Source organism: Pristiophorus japonicus, chromosome 2 (genome assembly GCF_044704955.1).
Source record: "Pristiophorus japonicus isolate sPriJap1 chromosome 2, sPriJap1.hap1, whole genome shotgun sequence".
NCBI classification, from domain to species: domain Eukaryota; kingdom Metazoa; phylum Chordata; class Chondrichthyes; family Pristiophoridae; genus Pristiophorus; species Pristiophorus japonicus.
In genome coordinates this window covers 128,182,458-128,209,684 of record NC_091978.1, presented here as the reverse complement: position 1 = coordinate 128,209,684, position 27,227 = coordinate 128,182,458, and the positions used below count along the sequence as shown (strand labels likewise).

At 43.2% G+C, this 27,227-nt stretch overlaps 1 protein-coding gene across 6 annotated transcripts in view; it reads right to left on the bottom strand.

The window, feature by feature from the left end:
• Positions 1-27,227, bottom strand: part of ipo11 (importin 11) — a 928,775-nt gene that overhangs the window by 577,030 nt on the left and 324,518 nt on the right. The window lies entirely within an intron of this gene.

Below are 27,227 nucleotides of genomic sequence, written 5' to 3'. Positions count from 1 at the left end.
TGACGGACAGAAAACAGAGTAGGAATAAACAGGTCATTTTCGGATTGCCAGGTTGTAACTAGTAGGGTGCTGCAAGGATCGGTGCTTGGACCCCAGTTATTCACAATCTGTATCAATGATTTGGATGAAGGGACCAAATACAATATATACAAGTTTGCTGATGATACAAAGCTAGGTGGGAATCTAAGTTGTGAGGAGGATGCAAAGAGACTTCAAGAGGATATATAAACAGGCTAAGTGAGTGGGCAAGAACATGGCAAATGGAATATAATGTGCAGAAATGTTAAGTTATCCACTTTGGTAGGAAAAATAAAAAAGCAGAGTATTTTTTAAATGGTGAGAGAGTGGGAAATGTTGATGCTCAGAGGAACCTGGCTGTCCTTGTACACGAATCACTGAAAGTTAACATGCAGATACAGCAAGCAATTAAGAAAGCAAATGGGTATGTTGGCCTTTATCACAGGAAGAGTTGAGTATAAGAGTAAAGACGTCTTACTGCCATTAGATAGGGCCTTGGTGAGATAGCACCTGGAAAATTGTATACAGTTTTGGTCTCCTTACCTAAGGAAGGATATATATGCCATTGAGGGAGTGCAGCAAAGGTTCACCAGATTGATTCCTGGGATGGGGAGATGGTCCTATGAGGAGAAACTGAGTAGACTAGGCCTATATTGTCTAAAGTCTAGAAGAATGAGAGGTGATCTCATTGAAACATACAAAATTCTTACAGGGCTTGACAAGCTAGATGCAGGGAGGATGTTTCCTCTGAGCAGACTAGAACTGGGGGAGGGGGGGGGGTCACTGTCTCAAAATAAGGGGTCAGCCATTTAGGACTGAGATGAGGAGAAACTTCTTCACTCAGAGGGTGGTGAATCTTTGGAATTTTCTCCCCAAGAGGGCTGTGGAGGTTTAGTCTTTGAACATATTCAAGACAGAGATCAATAGATTTTTGGATATTAAGGGAATCAAAGGATATGGGGATAGTGCAGGAAAGTGGAGTTGAAGTAAAAGATCAGCCATGATCTCACTGAATGGCCTACTCCTGCTCCTGATTCTCATGCTCTTCCAAATTATACTATTGACACCTCACTGATGCTCATCTGAACTGTGCTTCAAGATGAAAACAGTACTACTTCAGTGAACTATGAGGGAATGCATGCTTTGTACATATAAAGTATCTAAACTATATTAATGCATTTTGGAGGTATGAACACACCAGAATGATGCATTTTAAACTAAACTAACTGAAGGAATCTTCATGTTGTCCTTAAAATTCAACAATTCATTTATTTCAGCACACAGGTGGCTCAAATTATTTTCCTGTACAGGTCTAATGCGATGAGCAGGTTTTTCTTCCGAGGATTTTCCAAGGTAGCTTACATTCAATGGTGATTGTTATATTTTGCAGTGGTGTTAATTGGATGTAATTGTAAGTAATGATGAAAAGTTTCTGTGGCATGATATTAATGCAAATTAGTTGAAATGTTAATCAGTATGTTGATTCAAATTCTAGTTACATGGATTTATTATACATTTTCTTTTGTTTATAATGGCAGAAAATATAAACTTAATTATTTGTGGGGTGTCACTACTAGGCAGGCTTTATGTATTATGATCACATATTTATCAAAACTTTTCAACCTTAAAAGTAGGAATATGTAAATACCAGTAATGAGGTACAGTTAATGAATTCAAAATTGGTCTTAGAAGCTTTTTATATTATATATTATTAATAATGCAGATTCATAATATCATAAGCTCATAAGCACTGCAATGTTAATCATTTTAGGTCACTCACTCACAATCTTTGATCAAAATCACTCTCCAATCACCTCCCAAGTGTCGACCAATTCATCTAAATTCCGATTTTAAATATGTCTCTCATGAACAAAGCCTTTATAATTTACTCTGAACTGCAACTCATACATTATTCTGTTCATTGCACGCTTGAGAAAAGTCCTGAATGCACCAGCTAATTTTCAAACACAACCTACATTTAACATACTTAATTGGGACTCACTCGAGCTAAAATGAGAAAGGTACTGCTGCCAAATTTGACTATATTATTTAACCATGTAAATCTTTGATCATTCCTGCTCCCCTTTGCATAGGACGTTTACTGCTTCTGTCAGCTGAATAAAAACTGCAAAATCATTAATGAGTCCACAATAATTAGTAAACAACAAATATTTAAATCCAATGAATTAATTACCTATATTGCAGAGGATATAAAAGTTTTCAAGTTAGGTATATGAGCAACCTATTTGCAAAGTTAACAGTTTTGAAGTCAGTTGGTAGCACTCTCACCTCGAAGTTCCAGATTGTGGCTTCAAACTGCAATATGGACATAACCATACAATCTAGGCCAACAATTCAACACAGTGCAGAGAGTGGTCCAGTATCAGAGGTGACATTTTTCAGACAAGACATAAATCAAAAGCCTCGCGGGGAGGTGAACTACCCTGTAGTACTGTGGTGGAAAGTTGAAACTAATTTGGCAAGGAGATGTGTAACAGGATGAAACATTTGAGAGGAGAAAGAAGGGGAACAGAAGGGATCAGAATGCAAATGCGAGGCAGTCTAGATGGGTTTGGAATGCATGTGCGTAAATGTCCAAAGTGTGGTAAATAAGGTTAGTGAGCTGCAGGCACAAGTCGCCACATGGGACTATGATATAGTGGCAATAACAGAGACCTAGCTCAGAGAAGGGGAGGATTAGAAACGTAATATTCCTGGCTACAAGGTATTCAGGAAATTAGGGAAGGAAATAAACGGAGAAGAGGGTATAAGCAATGTTCCCTCTAAGCTGCATTTGTTCACGTGGCCTGTTTCTTTTAATGCACGGTCCCTTTAAAATTCCTGCGCATGCTACAATGAAAAAGCCAATGGCGAGCTTGCGAGGAACCGTTCTCATTACTGCAGCTTAGAGGGAATGTTGGGTGTCAACATTGTTCAAAGAAATGATAACAGCACTGGAAATGGATGATATAATGAGGGGACAAAGACAGTATCTTTCTCAATCATAGAAATTTACTACACGAGGAGGCCATTTGGCCCATCGTGTCTGTGCCAGCCAAAAAGACCTATCCAGCCTAATCCCAATTTCCAGTACTTGGTCCATAGCCTTGTAGATTACAGCACTTCAAGTGCATATCCAAGTACTTTTTAAATGTGATAGAGGTAGAGGCAGAAACCCTGTCAGGCAGTGAGTTCCAGACTCCTCACCAACATCTAGGTGACAAAAGTTCTCAACTCCCCTCTAATCCGACTACCAATTACTTTAAATCTATAACCCCTGATTATTGACCTCTCTGCTAAGGGAAATAGGTCCTTCCTATACAATCTATCTGGACCACTCATAATTTTATACACCTCAATTAAGTCTCCCCTCTGTTCCAAAGTAAGCAACCCCAGCCTATCCAACCTTTCCTCATAGCTAAAATTCTCCAGTCCTGACAACATCCTCGTAAATCTCCACTGTACCCTCTAGTGTAATCATATATTTCCTGTACTATGGTGACCAGAACTGTACTCGGCACTCTAGCTGTGGCCTAACTAGTGTTTTATACAGTTCAAGCATGACTTCATAACTTCCCTATTCTTATATTCTATGCCTCAGCTAATAAAGGAAAGTATCCTATATGCCTTCTTAACCACCATATCTACCTGTCCTGCTACTTTCAGGGATCTGTGGAGATGCACTCCAATGTCCCTCTGTGCCTCGACACTTCAGTATCCTGCTATTTATTGTGAAATCACTTGCTTTGTTCGCCATCCCCAAATGCATTACCTCACACTTGTTCAGATTGAATTTCATTTGCCATTTTTCTGCCCACCTGAACAGTCCCTTGATATCTTCCTGCAGTCTGCAGCTTTCCTCCACACTAGCAATCCCACAGCCAATTTTTGTATCAACTGTAAACTTCTTAATCATGCCCCCTACATTGAAGTCTCAATCATTGATGTATACCACAAAAATCAAGGACCTAGTACTGAGCCCTGCAGCACCCCACTGGAAAAGGCCTTCCAGTCACAAAAACACTGGGTGACCATTACCACTTGCCGATTTTAGATTGAACTTGCCACTTTCCCTTCGATCCCATGGCCTTTTACTTTTCTGGCCAATCTGCCATGTGGGGCCTTGTCAAAAGCCTTGCTAAAATCCTTGTAAACTACAAAAAACATGCTATCCTCATCGAGCCTTCTTGTTACCTCCTCAAAAATTTAAATCCATCACGATCTTACTTTAATAAATCCAGGCCAACTGACCTTGATTAATCTTTGCAAATCTAAACTACGATTAATACTGTCCCTCAGAATTTTTTCCAATAATTTTCCCACCACCGAGGTTAGGCTGACTGGCCTGTAATTACTCGGTCTTATTTCTTCCTCCCTTTTTAAACAATGGTACAACGTTAGCAGTCCTCCGGCCCTCCGCCACCTGTAGCCAGAGAGGATTGGAAAATGATGGTCAGAGCCTCCACTATTCCCTCCTTGCTTTCAAAGGTCTGGGATACAGTTCATACAGGCCTAAAGGTTTATCTACTTTCAAAACCCCTTAATACTTCCTCTCCCACTATGTTTATCCCATCTAATATTTCACATTCCTCCTCCTTAACTACAATGTCTACATCGTCCCTCTCTTTTGTGAAGACAGATGCAAAATATTCATTAATAATCAAGCGTAAAAATTCTTAACTGTTGGAGGGCTAATTTTAGTGAGTTTAAAAGTGATCTGGCCTGGGTGGATACGTAAGAAAACTTGGTTGGCAAAACAGTAATTGAACAATGGGAGGCCTTAAAAGAGAGGTCACAATACAACAAATTGGAAAGGAAGGTTATCCAAAGCTAGAAGTCCCTGAATGACTAAAGATACAGAGATTAAAATGACACAGAAAAAGAAGGCTTATTGACAAATGCAAGGTTAGTAACAGAATTGAGAACCAAGGTGAATCTATGAACTTACTGAAGAGATCTAAAAAAGGCATTATGAGGGGCAAAGAGAGTCTATGAGAATAGATTGGCAGCTAACAAAAAAGCAACCCAAAAATCTTTTATAAACAAATAAATAGTAAAAGGTTGGTCAAAAGAAGGGTGGGGCTGATTAAGGACCAAAAAAGGAGATCTTCTTGCGGAAACAGAAGGAATGGCTGAGGTACTAAATGAGTAGTTTGCATAGAATCATACAACACAGGAGGAGGACATTTGGCTCATCAAGCCTGCACTGGCTCTTTCAAAGAGCAATCCAGTTTGTCCCACTCCCTCGCTCTTTCCCCATATCCCTGCAATGTTTTCTCCTTCAAGTAGTTATCCAATTCCCTTCTGAAGGTTACTATTGAATCTGTATCCACCCTTTCAGGCAGTGTATTTAATATCCTAACATTGCATATGAAGGGGTTAAAAATCATTAGTATTTCTAAAAGTTTGTAGCTACGCTTAGAGAAATGTGGGACCAAAAAATATAACTCTCAAAAAACGAGTATTTGGCAGATGTCCTAGCATAGACAGAATATCATAGAGAAACTAGACGAATTGTTTAGAATAGGGAAACTTTATCTTCGAATAATGGGTTCAAAATTGCCCAGGAATTGCTCCGTTTTTTTTTGGAGCAACTTGATTTTTCTGGAGTATCTTAAAAATCCTCATTTGCACATTCAATTTGTGCCAGTGTGCGAGTTAGTTAGAATTATTTTTAGTTTCTTTTTTTTTTCCAAAAGGGGGCGTTACCAGCCACCTACGTCCGTTTTGGCCATTTAGGCCACTTTGGACAGCTAATAGTTGCTCCAAAATAACTTAAGCCACTTGTGGCCACAGAAAATCCTTCCGGAGAGCTAAGAAATCAGCGCAGGTAGATACATCTGAGACCATTTGGCCAGAGATAGGGGCGGGAAGGGAAGTGGAGAGGACCTTGTAAAGCACTAAACAAAGCAAAACAACATTCAAGAAGCATAAAAACATTCAAGAAGAAATAAAAATATAAAACTAAGTCCTATCTTCCTATCAAAACTCGGCCCAGGAAGTCAGCGGGCCGGCCAGTGCGGGAGGCCACTCGGCCGGGGATAGGTTCGGGATGACGGGGAGAGCACAGGCCGCCGACATCCAAGCAGAAAATGACTTCTAAGATAAACTGTCAACCTGCCAAAGGAGACATGGAACTTCTACTACCACTGGGTATTTCACTGACTCTCTCTCGCTGACTGACTGACCGACTGACACTCACTCTCTCGCCGACTGACAAACTCTCTCTCGCTCGCCGACTGACTCTCTCTCTCTCACCGACTGACTCTCTCTCTCGCCGACTGACTCTCTCTCTCGCCGACTGACTCTCTCTCGCCGACTGACTCCCTCTCTCGCCCTCGCCGACTGACTCCCTCTCTCGCCCTCGCCGACTGACTCTCTCTCTCGCCGATTGACTCTCTCTCTCGCCGACTGACTCCCTCTCGCGCCCTCGCCGACTGACTCTCTCTCTCGCCGATTGACTCTCTCTCTCGCCGACTGACTCCCTCTCTCGCCCTCGCCGACTGACTCTCTCTCTCGCCGATTGACTCTCTCGCCGATTGACTCTCTCTCTCGCCGACTGACTCCCTCTCTCGCCCTCGCCGACTGACTCTCTCTCTCGCCGATTGACTCTCTCGCCGACTGACTCTCTCTCTCGCCGACTGACTCCCTCTCTCGCCCTCACCGACTGACTCTCTCTCTCGCCGACTGACCCTCTCTCTCGCCGACTGACTCCCTCTCTCGCCCTCGCCGACTGACTCTCTCTCTCGCCGATTGACTCTCTCGCCGACTGACTCTCTCTCTCGCCGACTGACTCTCTCTCGCCGATTGACTCTCTCTCTCGCCGACTGACTCCCTCTCGCGCCCTCGCCGACTGACTCTCTTTCTCGCTGATTGACTCTCTCACCGACTGACTCTCTCTCGCCGATTGACTCTCTCTCTCGCCGACTGACTCCCTCTCGCGCCCTCGCCGACTGACTCTCTCTCTCGCCGATTGACTCTCTCGCCGACTGACTCTCTCTCGCCGACTGACTCTCTCTCTCGCCGACTGACTCCCTCTCTCGCCCTCACCGACTGACTCTCTCTCTCGCCGACTGACTCTCTCTCTCGCCGACTGACTCCCTCTCTCGCCCTCGCCGACTGACTCTCTCTCTCGCCGATTGACTCTCTCGCCGACTGACTCTCTCTCTCGCCGACTGACTCCCTCTCTCGCCCTCGCCGACTCTCTCTCTCACCGACTGGCTCCCTCTCTCGCCCTCGCCGACTCTCTCTCTCACCGACTGACTCCCTCTCTCACCGACTGACTCCCTCTCTCGCCCTCGCCGACTCTCTCTCTCACCGACTGACTCCCTCTCTCGCCCTCGCCGACTCTCTCTCTCGCCGACTGACTCCCTCTCTCGCCCTCGCCGACTCTCTCTCTCACCGACTGACTCCCTCTCTCACCGACTGACTCCCTCTCTCGCCCTCGCCGACTGACTCTCTCTCTCGCCGACTGACTCTCTCGCTCTCACTACTCCAGCGATCTGACTCTCTCTGTCTGACTATTCCAGCAGCCCAGCATGCGTCGTGAGGCCACTCAGCCTGGGATGGGGCGGGACGCATTGGGTCCCATGCTGCAGCACATTTGGGGGGAAGGAGCTACTGCCCATGCGCGAAACCTCCAGTGCGCATGCATTGAGCTTCCAGCACTGTTTTTCGCGCAAGACCCTAGCTCCGCCCCTTAATCGGCAGACAACACCGCGCCAAGCCATGGGAGGGGCCACAAAGTGGCCAGAATCCGGAGACATCTTTTCGGTGCCATTTTCAGCCCACAAAGGCGGCGCATCTCTGGTGAGTGCGCCGAAAAAACAGGTGGGCCAATTTTGAGCCCAATAAGCTGTAGGAACAGTTAGTAATTACACGAGATAACGATACAAAGGAGGGTTGAAACACTCCAGTATATCTGTCATTAACAACAAATATAATCAAGGACAAGTAGGTCTGGGAAGAAGTACTTTAACTGTAGAAAACTAATGATGTAGCACATAACGATCAGATAAAAGGAGCACGGATACGACATAATGAAATTGTATGTACCAATGAAATTGTGGTAACTAGGCGAGGATTGTGACGTGTTAGGGGAAACAGCCAATGGAAAACTTCCACGCGTATGCTTCATGAATTTGTATGTATTTTGAATGTATAAAAATAGCAGCCCCGAAGCTGCTCGGCGAGAACGGCTGGTTTGGGTCACCGAGTTATTGAACTCATACAGAGCTGTTTCTCCCTTGATCAATTTCTTAATAATAAATGATTCTTTTCTCCGAAACAGACCTGTGTTGAGTATCTTTGTAATACTCCACAACAGCATAAAAAAGTTTTTCCTCATGTCAGCTTTGGTGCTTTTGCCAATCATTTTAAATCTGCCCTCTGGTTATCGATCCTTCAACCATTGGAAACAGTTTCTCTTCATTTACTCTATCTAAACCCTTCATGATTTTAAACACCTCTATTAAATCTCTCCTCGGCCTCCTCTTCGGAGACAAAAAGACTGCAAAGGGATATAGACAGATTAGGTGAGTGGGCAAGAAGGTGGCAGATGGGAGTATAATGTGGGAAAATGTGAGGTTATTCACTTTGGTAGGGAGAATAGAAAAACAGTATTTTTTATTCCTGACTCTCCCTCCCTAACAGCTCTATGGGAGTACCTTCACCATACGGACTACAGCAGCTCAAGGAGGCAGCTCACTACCAACTTCGCCAGGGCGATTAGGGATGGGCAATAAATGCAGGCCTTGCCAGAGAAGTCCACATTACAGGAACAAACAAAAAAAAATTGGCCATTAGCGCAAGGGGGTTGGAGTACAGGAATAAGGACGTCTTTCTGCAGTTGTACAGGGCTTTGGTGAGACCACTCCCGGAGTAGTGTGTACAGTTTTGGTCTCCGTATCTAAAGCAGGATACACATGCATTATAGGCAGTGCAGCGAAGGTTCACGAGATTGATCCCTGCAATGAAAGGGTTGTCCTATGAGGAGAGATTGAGCAGAATGGGCCTATATTGTCTGGAGTTTAGAAGAATGAGAGGTGATGTCATTGAAACATAAGATTCTGAGAAGGCTTGACACGGTAAATACTGAAAGACTGTTTCCTATGGTTGGAAAATCTAGAACTAGAGGGCATAGTCTCAGGAAATGGAGTTGGCTATTTAGACTGAGATGAGGAGAAATTTCTGCACTCAGTGTTGTGAATCTTTGAAATTCTCTACCCGAGGGGGCTACGGAGAAGAACACAAGAATTAGGAGTAGGGGTAGGCCAATCGGCCCCTCGAGCCATTCAATGAGATCATGGCTGATCTTCTACCTTAACTCCACTTTCCTGCACTATCCCTATATCACTGAATTCCCTTAATATCCAAAAATATATCAATCTCCGTCTTGAATATACTCAAAAACTGAGCCTGCACTGTCCTCTGGGGTAGAGTATTCCAAAGATTCACCACCCTGAGTGAAGAAGTTTCTTCTCATCTCAGCCCTAAATGGCCGGCCCCTTATTCTGAGACTGTGACCCCTGGTTCTAGACTCAACCAGAGGAAACATCCTCCCTGCATCTACCCTGTCAAGCCCTGTAAGAATTTTGATATGATTCAATGAGTTAATTCTTCTAAACTCAAGACAATATAGGCCTAGTCCACTCAATTTCTCCTCATAGGACAATCCCCCCCATCCCAGGAATCAGTCTGGTGAACCTGTGTTGCACTCCCTTAATTGCAAGTACATCGTTCCTTAGGTAAGGAGATCGAAACTGTACACAATACTCCAGGTGCGGTCATCACCAGGGACCTATATAATTGCAGAAAGATGTCTTTACAGACCAGTCAGCCGAACTTTGGCGGTGAGAAAATTATTGGAAAAAATCCTGAGGGACAGGATAAATCTTCATTTGGAAAGACATGGACTATTCAAGGACGGTCTATATGGATTTGTCAAGGGAAAGTCATGTCTGACTAACTTGACTGAATTTTTCGAGGAGGTAATCAGGAGGGTCGATGAGGGCAGTCCGTATGATGGAGTGTATATGGATTTTAGCAAAGCTTTTGATAAGGTCCTACATGGCAGACTGATCACGAAAGTAAAAGCCCATGGGATCCAGGGGAAAGTGGATCCAAAATTGGCTCAGAGGCAGGAAGCAAAGGGTAATGGTTCATGGGTGTTTTTGCGACTGGAAGGCTGTATCCGTAGGGCTCAGTGCTGGGTCCCTGGCTTTTTGTAGTATATATCAATGACTTGGACTTAAATGTTGGGGGTATGATTAAAAAGTTTGCAGATGACACCAAAAAAGGCTGTGTGGGGTATAATGAAGAAAAAAGCTGCGGACTGCAGGAAGATATCAATGTACCGGTCAGGTGGGCAGAACAGTGGCAAATGGAATTCAATTCGGATAAGTGTGAGGTAATACATTTGGGAAGGTCTAACAAGGCAAGAGAATACACATTAAATGGTACGACACTGAAAAGTGTAGAGGAACAAAGGGACCTTGGAGTGCAGGTCCACAGATCCCTGCAGGTAGCAAGCCAGGTAAGATAAGGTGGCTAAGAAGGCATATGGAATACTTGCTTTTGTAAGTCAAGGTATGGAATACAAGAGCAAGAAGGTTATGCTTGAACTGTATAAAACACTGGTTCGGCCACAGCTGGAATACTGAGTGCAGTTCTGGTCACCACATTACAGGAAAGATGTGATCGCACTGGAAAGTATGCAGAGGAGATTTACAAGAATGTTGCCTGGACTGGAATTTTGGCTATGAGGAAAGATTGGAGATGCTGGATCTGTTTTCTTTGGAACAGAGATGACGAAGGGGAGACCTGATTTGAGTTGTATAGAATTATGAGAGGCCTGGATTTGTTTCCCTTGGCAGAGGGGTCAACAACCAGGGGGCATAGATTGGGGGAGATTTAGAGGAGATATGAGGGGAAATTTCTTCACCCAGAAGGTGGTGGGGTCTGGAACTCACTGCCTGAAAGGGTGGTAGAGGAAGAAACCCTCACCACATTTAAAAGCTACTTGGATGTGCACTTAAAGTGCCGTGACGTACAGGGCTACGGGCCAAGAGCTGGAAAGTGGGATTAGGCTGGATAGCTCTTCTTCAGCCAACGTGGACACGATGGGCCGAAATGGCCTCCTTCCGTGCTGTAAATTTCTGTGATTCTGTGATACTCATACTGAAATCCTCTTGTAATAAAGGGCAACATACCATTTGCTTTCTTAATTACTTGCTGTACAGGTATCTGCATGTTAACTTTCAGTGATTTGTATACAAGGACACCCAGGTCCTTCGGAATATCAACACTTCCCAATCTCTCACTATTTACTCTGCTTTTTTTATTTTTCCTACCAAAGTGGATAGCTTCACATTTCTCCACATTATATTCCATTTGCCATGTTCATTCCCGCACACTTAGCCTGTCTATATCCTCGTGAAGTCTCTTTGCATCCTCCTCACAACTTGCATTCCCACCTAGCTTTATCATCAGCAAACTTGGACATACAGGTTGAACCTCCCTTATCCGGAACCTGGCCTGTTCTGCATAAGGGATTTTTCCGGAGGAAGGGTGGTCACGTTAAATTGGATGGTACAAGGTACTGAGCAAGGGGATATCAGGGCTGGCTGGCTTGGGGCTGGCAATGCGGCAGAGAGATCACGGGGGGGTTGCAGTCGATCGGGGGGTCAGGCCAGCGATTGCGGGAGTCGGCAGCGAGGAAGGACTTCAATTTGTTCATGTCGGAGTTCTGCGCATGCACCACCTGAAAGGCCGGGAATGGTTCTGGACAAGGGGTGGTTCTGGATAAGGGAGTTCTGGATAAGGGAGGTTCAACCTGTATTACATTTGGTCCTCTCATCCAAATCATTGATATAGATTGGGAATAGCTGGTGCCCAAGCACCGAACCTTGCGGCACCCCCCTAGTTACAGCCTGCCAACCTGAAAATTATCTGTTTATTCGTACTTTTCTGTCCGTTAACCATTCCTCAATCCATGCTAGTATATTACACCCAATGCCATGAGCCCAAATTTTGTTCAATAACCTCTTGTGTGGCACCTTATTAAATGCCTTCTGAAAATCTACTGGTTCACCCTTACCTATTCTGCTAGTTACAATCTCAAAAAAGCTCTTAACAGATTTGTCAAACATGATTTCCCTTTCACAGATCTGTGTTAATTCTGCCCAATCCTATTATTCTTTTCTAAGTGCCCTGTTACCACATCCTTAATAGATTCTAGCATTTTCCCTACTACTGATGTTTTCTCTCTTCCTCCTTTCTTAAATAGCAGGGTTACATTAGCTACCTTCCAATCTGCGTGAACCATTTTAGAATCTATGGAATTTTGGAAGATGACCATCAATGCATCCATTATCTCCATAGCCACCTCTTTCAAAACCCTCGGATGTAGGCCATCAGGTCCAGGGGATTTATCGCCTTTCAGTCCCATTAATTTCCCCAGTACAATTTTTTTTTACTCATACTAATTTCTTTCAGTTCCTCATTCTCGCTAGACCCCTGACACTCCACTATTTCTGGGAGGTTTATCGTGCCTTCTTCAGTGAAGACAAACACAAAGTGTTTGATTAATTTCTCTGACATTTCCTTATTCTCCATTTTAATTTCTCCTGTTTCAGCCTGTAGGAGACCTACGTTTACTTTTGCTAATCTTTTCCTTTTTACATATCTATAGAAGCTTTTACAATCTGTCTTTATGTCTCTCGCTAGTTTTCTCTCATTCTACTTTCCCTTTCTTTATCAATTTCTTGGTCCCTCTTTGCAGAATTCTAAAATCCTCCCAATCCTCAGGCTTACTGCTCTTTGTGGCATTATGATCGACCCCTTCCTTTGATCTAATACCATCTTTAATTTCTCTCATTAGCCATGGTTGGATCACTTTTTTTGTGAGGTTTTTGTGCCTCAAAGGAATGTATGTTTGTTGTAAATGATGTATTAATTCTTTAAATGCTAGCCATTGCTTGTCTACCATCATACCTTTTAATGTAGTTTCCCAATCTACCTTAGCAAACTCTCCCCTCATACCTTCCTTTGTTTAGATTTAAGACCCTAGTTTCAGATGTAACTAAATCACTTTCAAACTTAATGTAAAATTCTATCATATTATGGTCACTCATCCCTAAAGGGCCCTTTACTACAAGGTTATTAATTAACAATTTCTCATTGAATAATACTCGCTCTAAAATGGATCTAGTATCTAGGATGCTCAGTGATTGAGTATAATCAAGGTTGAGATTGATAAATTATTGGACTCTAAGGGAATCAAAGGATATCGGGATCGAGCAAAAAGTGGACATGACATTGAAGATCAGCCATGATCTTACTGAATGGCGCAGCAGGTTTCAAGGGACCGTATGGCCTACTACTGCTCCTATTTTCTTACATTCTTCTCTGCTCCAAGGAGAACAACCACAGCTTCCAGTTTATCCACTTAACTGTAATCCCTCATCCCTGGAACCATTGTAGTAAGTCTCTTCTGTACTTTTTCAAACCCTTCACGGTCTTCCTAAAGTGTGGTGCCCAGAATTTGACATAATATTCTAGCTGGGGCCAAACTAGTATTTTATATAGATTTAGCATAACTTCCTGGCCTTTATACTGAATGCCCATGAAATTGGGCACATTTGCTCTGGCCATTGAGGCCGGTTTGGATGGAAAAAATGGCGGCCGCCTCACTTCCAGTGGGCCCCGCACTGGCCGGCACTTTGGGCGGATTGGTTGCGCTGCCGTTGCCTGCGTTCATTGCAGATATGAAAAGGAGGCAGATCGTGACATTAATCAGTGCACAACGCTGATTTGATGCACAACTTGCCATTTTTGACATTGCTGCTTTTTTTTATGTCCTCTCCAAATCACATGCATTCAGCAGCAGGGAGGACCCAAAAAGGATCATCAACAGCTTTTTCATTTATACTGGTTCTATGAAAGTTTGTGCAACTGCTTGGAGCTTTCTACAGTTAATTAAAGTTGGTGTAAAGACGGAGTGTTGCTGCAAGTGGAGAACACCCTGCTTCTCATTTAAAGGATTCAGCTCACACCACTTGCTCCCAGTCATGGGAGTCCCCTTTGCACTCGAGTATGACAAAGAGATGGAGAGGAAGCAGCAAGACAAGATGCTCGCAAAGATAGGACGAAGAAGTGCAGGAGAGTTCTCAGCAGGGGGCCTTACCCACATAGGGTCTACTGAGATTATTTCTCCCATCAGCACTTAAGATAGGACCAGTGTATTAGGAGGCTCCGCTTTACCAAGGAGTTGGGCGTAGAACTCTGCCACCTCCTGCAACCAGATCTGCAGCCTCAGAGTAGTTGCACAAACTTTCATAGAACCAGTATAAATGAAAAAGCTGTTGATGATCCTTTTTGGGTCCTCCCTGCTGCTGAATGCATGTGATTTGGAGAGGACATAAAAAAAAGCAGCAATGTCAAAAATGGCAAGTTGTGCATCAAATCAGCGTTGTGCACTGATTAATGTCACGATCTGCCTCCTTCCAGTCTGGAGCAGTTCGCCGTCCATTGCATCCAGGAGGTCACAGAGGCTCTGTACTCCAGAAGGGACTTCATTTTCTTCTTTCTAAACAGAGAGAAGCAGGAGGAGTGCTCATGTGGCTTTGTCAGGATATCAGGCATCCCCATGGCGCACACACGGCTTTGCAGGCACCGCATACCAATGCACCAACATTCCGTAACTACAAAGGCTACCACTCACTTAAGGTGCAGCCCGGCGCATGATGATGGTGAATGCCCAATATCCTGGCAACAGTCATGATGCCTTCATCTTACCCCAGTCCTGTGTGCCAGTAATCTTCCAGCCACCACGTCAAACCCGATCGGTAGCTGCTTGGATACAAGAGCTAACCGCTCTGCACCTGGCTGATGATTCCCCTTCGCAACCCCACCACGAGTGGCCAGCAATCATATATGGGAGCCATGCTGTCACAAAGCAGACCATCAGGGTGCTTAAGCAATGGTTCTGTTCCCATGCCCGCTCGAGTCCTCCAGTACTCGCTGGAGTTGGGTCTACTTCGTGGTAGCCTACTGCATACTTCACAACTTGACCATCATCCTTGCCACCACGGGTTCTGGGACCAACTCAAGAGGAGGAGGAAGAGGAGGAGAAGGAAGAGTTGGGGGAAGAAGAGGAGCAAGAGTAAGACGAAGGAGGAGGAGGAGGAGGAAGGCCACAGGTCCCTGTTCCAGATGAGCTGTTCGGGAGCGCCTCATCGAGACAGTTTCCCCGAACAAATACCAGAGAACAGGCTATTTTAGATCTTGTTTTATGTAATGAGACAGGGTTAATCAATAATGTCATAGTAAAGGATCTTCTGGGGAAGAGTGAAATACTTAAGTCCGAAACCATAGTGCTAAACATAAATAGAGCCAATTACATAGATGAGGGACGAGTTGGGTAAGATAGATTGGGAAATTAGATTAAATAGGTGTGACGGTAGATAAACAGTGACAAACATTGAAATAAATATTTCAAAATTCTCAACAAATATACATTCCATTGAGAAATTAAAACGCCACAGGAAAAGTAATTCCTCCATGGCTAACCAAAGAAGTTAAGGATAGTATGAGATTAAGAGAGGAGGCTTATAATAATGTGAAGAATAGTAGCAAGTCTGAAGATTGGGAGAGCTTTAGACACCAGCAGTGACCAAAAAACTGATAAAAAGGGAGAAAATAGAGTATGAGAGAAAACTAACGAAATATAAAAGAAGATTCTGAGCTTCTACAAGTAAGTAAATAGGAAGAGAGTAACAAAAGTTAGCATTCGTCCCTTAGAGGCTGAGAGAGGAGAAATTATAATGGGGAATAAGGAAATGGCAGAGACTTTAAACAAATATATTGTATGTGTCTTCAGTAGAAGACACAAAAAGCATACCAAAAATAGTGAGGAACCAAGGGCCTAAGCAGAGTGAAGAACTTAAAGTAATTAATATTGGTAGAGAAAAAGTACTTGAGCCTACAAATCCTCTGGACCTAATGGCCTATATCCAAGGGATCAAAATGAGGTGGTTGCAGAGACAGTGGCTGCATTGGTTGTGATCTTCCAAAGTTCCGTAGATTCTAGAATGGTCCCAGCAGATTGGAAGGTAGCAAATGTAACTGCGCTATTCAAGAAAGGAGGGAGAGAGCAAACAGGGAACTACAGGCAAGTTCGCCTTACATCAATTATCGGGAAAAAGCTGGAATCCATTAATAAGGATTGCCTGCAAAGAGATATAGACAGGTTAAGTGAGTGGACAATATATGGTGGCAGATGGAGTATAATGTGGGGAAATATGAGGTTATTCACTTTGGTAGGAATAGAAAAACAGAATTTTTTTTAAATGGAGAGAAACTATTAAATGGTGGTGTTAAAAGATGTCCGAGTGCAGGAAACACAAATTTAGCATGCAGGTACAGCAAGCAATTAGGAAGATAAATGACATGTTGGCCTTTATTGCAAGGGTGTTGGGACTACAAGAGTAAGGAAGTCTTATTACAATTGTACAGGGCTTTGGTGAGACCACACCTGCAGTTACTACTGTGCACAGTTTTAGTTGCCTTAGCTGAGGAAGGATATGCTTGCCTGAGAAGTGGTGCAACGAAGGTTCACTAGATTGATCCCTGGGATGAGGGGGTTGTCCTATGAGGAGAGATTGAGTTGATTGGGCCTATACTCTCTGGAGTTTAGATGAATGAGGTAATCTCATTGAAACATGTAAGATTCTGAGGGGGATTGTGACGGTAGAAGGCTTGATATGGTAAATGCTGAAAGACTGTTTCTCCTGGCTGGAGAGTCTAGAACTAGGGGGCATAGTCTCAGGATAAGGGGTCAGCCATTTATGGCTGAGATGAGGAGGAATTTTCTACCCCAAAGGGCTGTGGATGCTGCGTCACATTCAAGGTGGAGATAGGTAAGATTTTTGGACTCTAGTCGAATTGAGGGATATGGAGACCAGGCGGGAAAGTACTGAGGTTGAACATCAGCCATGATTTTATTGAATGGCAGAGCAGGCTCGAATGGCCATGGGGCCTACTCCTGCTCCTAATTCTTATGTTCTTGGCTTCTAACCATTACCTGCACCTGCTGTCCAAAAAAATGGGAGCTGTGGTTATGATCTAAAATTGTTGAACTTAATGTTCAGTCCAGAGGGTTGTAAAGTGCCTAATCGAAAGGAAGTGCTTGTCCTCGAATTTAAGTTGAGCTTCATTGGAACAGTGTATGAGGCCGAGGACAGTGTCGGAGTCCACATTTGGTCTCCCCAATGTAGAGACCACCGCATCGTGAGCAGCGAATTGGATAGCTCTTTCAAAGAAATCACACAGGGCTGATGGACCGAAAGGCTTCCAGCACTGACCTCAAATTTTGTCATCTGGGAAGACCATCTAATTTGAATAAAACACATTTTATTACAGTATATTGGAGCAGAAATTCCTCTGGGGGTCTTCCCACGGGCAACTGTCTCCTCACTGGATATTTTTTATGAATTTACCTGGTGGTCTAGGAGGCGCACTGATTTCTGATGGGGAGGCCTTCTCTTCCTGCGCTGCGAAGCGCACTCCCACCCAGAGGGTTCCAATGTAGAAGATGCAGTCATGTGTGATTGCTCAGCCAATCAAGTAGGTAGTTCACAGGTTCCCATTAATAGCACTGAGACTCACATATCTACGAGTTGTCAGTGCTATTAATGGGAACAAAACCAATCACATAAAATAATAAAAAAATAACAGACCACACATATTTAAAATTAATTGAAATTAAAGTTATTATGTATATAAAAATAAAATATTTGATTTTTTTTTAAAGTTTTTTTTAATTATGGTTAATAATAAACTTACTGTAATGGGGAGGGTTTTTAACAACAAACTATGTGTTTATAATTTTATTTTACAATTGTTTTTGTGTGTTTTAAAACACTTGTGCCTGGAAAAGTATGCTTATGCGCCTGCTTTTTCAGGCGCAAGATTTTTGAGGACATTTGCTGGGCAAGATATGCGCAAATAGCTCAAAGCCTCCCTGGTAAAGTGCGACATCACCACTGACACCTGGGAGACCCTGGCCGAAGACCGCCTGAGATGGAGAAAGTACATCCGGGAGGACGTTGAGCTCTTCCGAGTCTCAACGCAAAGAGCATGAAGAGGCCAAGCGTAGGCAGCAGAAGGAGCGCACGGCAAATCAGCCCCACCGACCCTTTCCCTCGACGAATGTCTGTCCCACATGTAACGGGGTCTGTGGCTCTCGTATCCGACTGTTCAGCCATCAAAGAACTCACTTTGGGAGTGGAAGCAACTCCTCCTCGATTCTGAGGGACTGCCGATTATGATAGTATGATGAACTGGGCATTTGGCATAGATCATTTATACTTCCTCCAAATGTATGAAATAAACCATTTTGCTATTTAATTATTTTACATAATGCATTTAAAGCTGCCCCACAGCTGGTGTGCTACATGCATGGTGTATAGTAAATCAAAAGGATCATTGCCAGCACCTTTCAGTGCTGTTGAATCTCAATCTGATATAATGGATATTAAATGCGAGCTTTAAAAGAATAAAAATACTTACCTGATTTACATAAAATAAATCCGAACACATCCTTAATTTAAAAAGCCAGGATGTTTGAAGTACAGCACTGGTAATTCTTTGGGCTAGTAAAATATTCTACAACACTCTACAATACTCCTCAGTGCAAATATGAAAAGGAACAAAGAAAAAGGAAAAGAAAAGGAAAAGGAAATATGAAAATGAAATATAAATAATGTAACGTTTAATACACTTCCTAAGTAGTAAAAACCGTTTTAACTTCAATAGAGGGTCGAAGCTAAACAATTTTTTTCACTTTAGTAAATGGGCAAAGGACAAGAATCTTTCCAATAACCTCAAATGATCTTTAATCTTCAAATGGAAAACAGATGCCAAATTATTGTTGGTATTTTGTTACATAATTTTAACAAAATGCTAATATATGAAATAAGCCCAAGTGCCATTTTAATTAAAAGTTTTTTAAATGTAATTTCAATGGAAGAGACTGAAAGAAGTTTCTGTGGGCATGGCTTAGTTTTGACAGATTTAGTGGGCTTGTCGTCCCTTACACATAGGCTGTACGCTATGCTCCTGGCCTCCATGATGTAATACGCTGCGCACAACTCTGCAGCCACAAACGGCAAGTCTACGTTCTGGGCCTTGCACAAGATAAGTTTGTATTCTTTTCGGAGGTTGGCAGCATACTCCGTAGCTTTGCTGATGACCCCAATTTTTGGGCCAATGTATCAGCAACTGCTAGAAAATGCTGGATGAAGGAAGTGGAGCCAATGTCAGTCAAGGAGCATTTGTTAATGACATGAAGATGTAGAAAGGACTGTTCCAACAGACAGGACAATTATGAAAATGTTTTCAGTGAGAACCTAGAAAATGGCTGTAGCAGCTGGCAAAAGTAGTTCACCAGCTGCATCCTCAGCCTCTTGTGCATTGTATCTTTGCTGATATTCTATGCCATCCTCCACTGCGTGATCCACATTGATTCCCCATTTTGTTGGTCGTAAAACATGCAGCAAACACAATGGGCCCAAGTTTCCACAAGAAAAAAAACGGGCGCCCCTCCGAGCCGGGTGCCCGTTTTTTGCGCCTAAAAAAATCCTCGGTATTCTCCACCTACTTACAGGTCCTGTGGCACTCGGCGCAGCCAGCACGAGCTGTGGGGGGGCGGAGCCAGGTCCCGGTGCTGAAAACAGTGCCGGGACCTCTGCACATGCGCGCTACAGTCGGCACGCAAGTGCAGTAGCTCCAGGCGCCAAACTGTGCGGGAGGGGCCCGAAGCACGCAGCCCCTAGCCCTGGCCCAATGGCCTCACTGGGGCTGCGTGAATGAGGCTCCTCCCACGGCCAGCTCCTGCTCCCCGCCCCCGACAACCGCTCCTCGCCGACCAGACCCGACCCCCGCTCCGACCCGAGACCCGCTCCCCTCCCCGACCCGAGGCCCGCTCCCCCCCCCCGACCCCCTCCCTCGTCTCCCTCCCTCGTCTCCCTCTCCCTCCCCCTCCCTCTCCCTCCCTCCCCCTCTCTCTCTCTCTCTCTCTCTCTCTCTCTCTCTCCCTCCCGCTCAGCGGCACGAACGGCTGCAGAATTCTCCCTGGCTGAAGCACTTTCACACAGGTAGGAAGATGGTTTATTTAATCTTTTCTTGGCTTATAAATGTTTATTCAGGTTGGATTTATTTGTATAATATTTGTAGAAGTATAAATAAGGATTTATTGTCGAATTTAATGAGTTCCCTTCCCCCCACCTCGTTCTGGACGCCTAATTTGTAACTTGCGCCTGATTTTTTAAATGTGTAGAACAGGTTTTTTCAGTTCTACAAAAATCTTCACTGGCTCCATTCTACTTTAGTTTGGAGTACATTTTCACTGTGGAAACTTTCAAATCAGGCGTCAGTGGCCGGACACGCCCCCTTTTGAAGAAAACATTCTGTTCTAAACTAGAACTGTTCTACCTGACTAGAACTGCAGAAAAAATAATGTGGAGAATTGCGATTTCTAAAATAGTCCGTTCTCCACCAGTTGCTCCTAAAAATCAGGCGCGAATCATGTGGAAACTTGGGCCCAATGTGCGGGATTTTCATTAGGCCATATTGTAGAATACTCCTTTAGTCTTTGCTTCATCCTGTGTGCTTGATGATGGCTTTGATAGATACAGGCATTTCATTATACTTATGCTAGGCAGTTTTGCATAGCTGCAGTAGCCTTGGATTCTTAGCAGCCAACCTTGAATTATTCTTTCTGGGTCAAATGATGATAACATAAAGCCTTAAAGGCACCCTTTAAACACCTCAATTAAATTATCGATCAACCTTTTACACTTAAGGAATACAAGCCAAGTTTATGCAACCTGTCCTCATAATATAACCCTTTAAGCCCTAGTATTGTTATGGTGAATCTGCCCAGGCCAATAAGGTTCAGTGCCCAAACTATTGCTCCTTTCTTCAATATATTCACATATATCTGCCTCCTGGGACTCGAAAGCTCCTCTCCCTCTTTATCTTTTTCTGTTCTGCTTTTTCCCCACCCATCTGACCTCGTGGTCTCTGCTTCGCATACCACTCTGCTTTTCCCGGCACATTTATGCTAGTTCCTCTTTGCTGCTAATGTCTTTCCTACACTATCCCTTTCCCTATCAATGTTAACATGACTTTATAATGGTGCGACTTTCCGACAATTTCTGGCCACATATATATTAATGACGTGGATGAAGGAATAGAGAGTTGTATATCGAAGTTTGCAGACAATGCTAAGTTACGAGACAGAGTAAATTTTGTGGATGGGAGCAGGAGGTTAAAAAAGGACATAGACTACGTGAAAGGGCAAAACAATGGTAGATAGAGTTCAATGCCATCCACTTTGGATGTGCGAAAGACAAATGGAAATGATGAGACTAGGAGCTGTGGAGGTGCAGAGATTTAGGTGTCGATGTACAAAAATCACGAAAGGTTAGTGCATAAAGGAGGTTAGAATTCAAAGATAAGGATGCTTCAGTTGTACAGTGGTCACTGGAGTGGGACTATGCTGGTGTATAAAGGTAAAACCATGCTAGTGATAGGTGCACAAAGGTAAAATTATATAAAACCAATAGTGAGTGGATGCCTAAGACACTAGGAGTACATCTAAAGCACCCGCTGCCTGAGCAGATTGCAAAATGTAGCCAAGAGTGCCCAATTTGTCTCTGTGTGCCTTTATAATCATGAAATTTGTTACCTCTTTCAGGCTCCAGGCCATAATACATGCCTCAACCAAATCAAGCTTGATCTCCCCCGACATATCAGCCGCAACTCTTCTTCCAGAGAAAAGGAAACTCCCAGTCTAAGAATTTCCTCCCTCGCCATGTCACTCTGATGCACGGGCCACATTGGGGAGTGGGGAAAAAAGGCATTGCAGAAATCGTTATGGAAGAATGTGACCCAGCATATCCAAGACGATTGCAACAAGTAGGACATGTATACTGTATGATGAAAGATTGGAACCCGCTCCAAGTGAAAGATTTGGGTCCTAACTGGGGTGTGCAGTGGGAAAGAGGAAGGGAAAATATCATATACAAGTTTAAAACTAATACCATAGGATTGTGTACAGTAAGCTAAATCGATTTATGTTTACATAGCAACTGCCAAGTGTTTCAGAAATATCGCAAAGTACTTTACATAGTTTCCCGACAATACCATTTATTTGTATGGACGCAAAAGATCCAATGGCATTATTAGAAGCAGAGCAGGGGATCTTCCAATGGCCAACACTTATCCTTCAACCAGCATCATTAAACAACAGATTATCTTGTCATTTATCTCATCACTGTTTTTGGGACCTTGCTGTGCACATATTGGCTGCGTGTTTCAACATTATAACAGTGACTACACTTCAAAAGTAATTCATTAGCTGTTAAGTGCGTTCATAAGAACATAAGAAATAGGAGCAGGAGTAGGCCATACGGCCCCTCGAGCCTGCTCCGCCATTTAATACGATCATGGCTGATGTGATCATGGACGCAGCTCCACTTCTCTGCCCGCTCTCCATAACCCCTTATTCCCTTATCGATTAAGAAACGGTCCATTTCTGGCTTAAATTTATTCAATGTCCCAGCTTCCACAGCTCTCTGAGGCAACGAATTCCACAGATCCACAACCCTTAGAGAAGAAATTTCTCCTCATCTCAGTCTTAAATGGGCGGCCCCTTATTCGAAGATTATGCCCTCTAGTTCTAGTCTCCCCTATCAGTGGAAACATCCTCTCTGCATCCACCTTGTCAAGCCTCCTCATAATCTTATACGTTTCGATAAGATCACCTCTCATTCTTCTGAATTCCAATGAGTAGAGGCCCAACCTACTCAACCTTTCCTCATAAGTCAAACCCCTCATCTCTGGAATCAACCTCGTGAACCTTCTTTGAACTGCCTCCAAAGCAAGTATATCCTTTCTTAAATATGGAAACCAAAACTGCACGCAGTATTCCAGGTGTGGCCTCACCAATACCTTATATAGCTGTAGCAAGACTTCCCTACTTTTATACTCCATCCCCTTTGCAATAAAGCCAAGATTCCATTGGCCTTCCGGATTACTTGCTGTTCCTGCATACTAACCTTTTGTGTTTCATGCACAAGTACCCCCAGGTCCCGCTGTACTGCAGCACTTTGCAATCTTTCTCCATTTAAATAATAAATTGCTCTTTGATTTTTTTTTTCTGTCAAAGTGCATGACCTCACACTTTCCAACATTATACTCCATCTGCCAAATTTTTCCCCACTCACTTAGCCTGTCTATGTCCTTTTGCAGATCTTGTGTGTCCTCCTCACACATTGCTTTTCCTCCCATCTTTATATCGTCAGCAAACTTGGCTACATTACACTCAGTCCCTTCCTCCAAGTCGTTAATATAAATTGTAAATAGTTGGGGTTCCAGCACCGATCCTTGCGGCACCCCACTGGTTACTGATTACCAACCAGAGAATGAACCATTTATCCCTATTCTCTGTTTTCTGTTTGTTAGCTAATCCTCTATCCATGCTAATATATTACCACCAACCCCGTGAACTTTTATCTTGTGCAGTAACCTTTTAAGTGGCACTTTGTCAAATGCCTTCTGGAAGTTCAAGTACACCACATCCATTGGTTCCCCTTTATCCACCCTGTTCGTTACATCTTCAAAGAATTCCAGCAAATTTGTCAAACATGACTTCCCCTTCATAAATCCATGCTGACTCTGCCTGACCGACTTTTGCTTTTCCAAATGTCCTGCTATTGCTTCTTTAATAATGGACTCCAACATTTTCCCAACCATAGATGTTAGGCTAACTGGTCTATAGTTTCCTGCTTTTTGTCTGTCTCCTTTTTTAAATAGAGGTGTTACATTTGCACTTTTCCAATCTGCTGGGATCTCCCCAGAATCCAGGGAATTTTGGTAAATTACAAACAATGCATCCACTATCCCTTCCTGAGGTCATGAAAGGTGCTATATAAATGCAAGCTGTTCTATATGTAGCCACTGCAAAAAACAACTGATTTAAATTGACTTAGAGTGACACTTGCAGCAATAAAATTTTTGTCATGAGGAACTTACTTCCAAGATCCTTTAAAAAAAGTATAGGAATTATTTTTACCAACATAATAGATGAGATTTGACCAAACTATCTTTCAAGTCATTTGTGCATAGCTGGCTGCACTTCAATTATGGGGGTTTCAGAAATAACAAATCTCAATTTGAACTCAGTATTTCTTAATATTCACCAAAATTGGCAATGTATTCAAATTTCTAAAAATTAGCATTTTATAAATATCTTTTGTTTGTAACCATTTTATAATGCACCAGAATTTTCTCCACATCATTCTGCTCTAAACACAAACAATCTGGCTGGATGTACTACGGTCTTATCAAAGTGCCTTCTGTTCCTCTATACCAAAAGTTTATGGGCTGGATTTTCAGCTTTTACGATTTCAGGGCATTAATGGCAGCAGGGTGGTCCTGATACCACCTGGAAAAATGTTACGCCTCAGTCAGCAAAATTGAGCAGCTGCGCTCCGAGTGTGGGACGAAGCACTGAGGGAGCCGTTACACACCTCTCTTAGGGCGCTAGGTTGGCTCAGCATGCGAAAATCCCAAGCTAAAGTGCTGACCTCGGAGCGCTCTCAAAGAGGCCTGGGGAGAAAAAAAACACCTGGAAAAAAACCCCACCAAAAATATACCCAAAAAATACCTCACACCACCACTACATATATCGCAAAAAATAAAAAAACAATCACACTTACCTGAGATTGACATTACTTACCTCACTGCAGCCATTAAAAGTCGGACCGCCCATTTTCACAGGTGGTCCCAGCACGGCGCTCTATGCAGCGCGACAAATCGGGCGGGAGACAAAAACTGATCCGGTGTCGTAACCAGAGGCGTTGCACGCCGGCTCGCCTCTTCCGGGGGGGTAATGCTCCACGCCCCGCGGAAGCCTGCCGTGAAAACTCCAGCGGGGTGCTGGAAGCTGGCCGCCCACCCAGAGGAGCTCACCGCCGCCATTGCCGCCCCTCCGGGGGGGGGTAAATAGAGGTGGCCAGGAATGGAAAATCCAGTTCTATTAGTCTATACTTGAGGACTTCAAAATAACTATTGGCCTCTGACCTGCAAAAATCTACGAATTTACCTGGTGGTCTGGGAGGTTCGTAGATTCGCGCTCTTGGGCCTCTCCGGGGAGAAGCAGTTCGCAAGCGTCCCTGGGATCACGTGGACTTGCCCAATCAATAAGACGAGGGAATCCCCATTCCTACTTATGGAGTTTCCATTTGTACGGAACTCCCATAAGCATGAATGGGAATCACTTTAAAAATATACAAACACATGAAATAATTTTTTAAAAATACATATTTAAAATTAAAATGCCATTTAATTAAATATTTTAAACAAAAATGTATATGTTTTAACTGGGCTAAAAATAATCGTATCTTATAAATAAGTGATAACATTTTAAAACTCTTATGCTGGTAAAAGCAGGCCTTACCACTGCTTTTACCAGCCGTAAAAATTTCAAGGGCATTTGCTGGGCAGAAGTTGGGCAAATTGCCCAATTCTCCACCTGCGGAGGCCCATTTATTTCGCATTCGTACGGTCTGGCAAGAGGATTCTTGACAGATCGCAAGTTCGGGGTTTCAGCGCATGCGCAAGTGCCTAAACCTGGAACTTGAGGCCAGCAGGGACCGCAAATTCTGCCCCATTATTTCTGTTCAATCCTCATTCCCAATGAAACTTTCTTCCTTCAGGTGTCAGCTGCATTTAGTTAGTAGCACTACTGCCTTAGAGTGAGAAGTAGGTGGCTTTCTTCCCACTCCAGGACTTAAGCATTTAATCCAGGTTAAAACTTCAATCAGTACTGAAGCTGTACTGCATTGAAAGAAGTATTTATCTTCCAAGACATTGAAAAGCATGCCAAAATACTTGAATTTTTCCATTATGCATGTCAGTTTCCACTTGTGACTGTTTAAGAAGAGCATGTTTTCTATCTTTAAACTGTAGAGACATTTTCCACTCCCCCCTCCCCTTTCCAAGTAATGTTTGTTGCAAGAATGGTGATCTTAGGTGAATTGTACATTCTAGTACAGTATAGCAAAAGATAAGTTTAGTTTAGTAATCACTCAAAACTATTTAAATATCAGCAGTAACAGTGAGTATGGGACTTTGTCAAACTTTGGAATAGGGATTTGGTTCATATAGAGTACAAAAGTTTATTCCTGTGACACTGTTTAAAATAACTTAAATAATTCAAAGTAGGAGAAGGGATTTCAAAACCGACTTTTGCTTTTTACAGAGTTTGTAGTACATACTCTGTCCTTGAGCTACATTCCCAAGCACAGAGAAAAGCTCAAAATAATTTAAATGCGCGTGTAATCAGCAGCAGCACGATGCTCATGCATATAACACAATAGTATCTATATCATATGATGGTTATTCAATGAAAATCATTGATAAAATCAGGTGATTGCGTTTGGAGAAAAGCGTGTACCCGAGTTTTGTATTCACATATTGCACTTTGCATGGTTACTGCTTAGACTCAAACGGACTTTCTTTCAAGTCCGTTTCAAAATGGAAAAGCCTGACAATACCCCATAAATATGTCTTTAAAAAGGCCCCATCTCCTCGTGAGACTACCAATTTAATGACAGATTTAGTGACAAATTCATGACAGTTCTACAACTTAATCCTATTAGAAACAACTTTGAGATTAAACTCCTTTCATTTAGAATTCAAAACGTTTGAAAGAGAACGCTTTCATATCAGCAGCTGCATTGCAATTCAATGTTTCTGTGCTACAAATCATTTTCAACTTTGCTATTTTTTTGGAATTCCTTCTTACTCTACCTCATCCGTGCAATCTTCCTCAGTCAGAAGGGCAATTTAACTACTCTGAAGTGTCAGCCTAGATTATGTGCTCAAGTCTCAAGTGCGGCTTAAACACACAGCCTTCTGAATCAGAAGCGACAATGCTGCCACTAAGCCAAGACTGACAGTCCGATTTTCTTGGCTATTAGATCCAGAGTTCTGCTTCCCAGTTTTCACATTTTCAAAATCAGCAGACGATACCAACAACTGACCATGTTATAGACATTAACTGTCAAACAAATGTATTGAACAGGAAATGAAGTGAATAGCAGCAAAATATATACATCTGCAGTATATGTGATACTAAC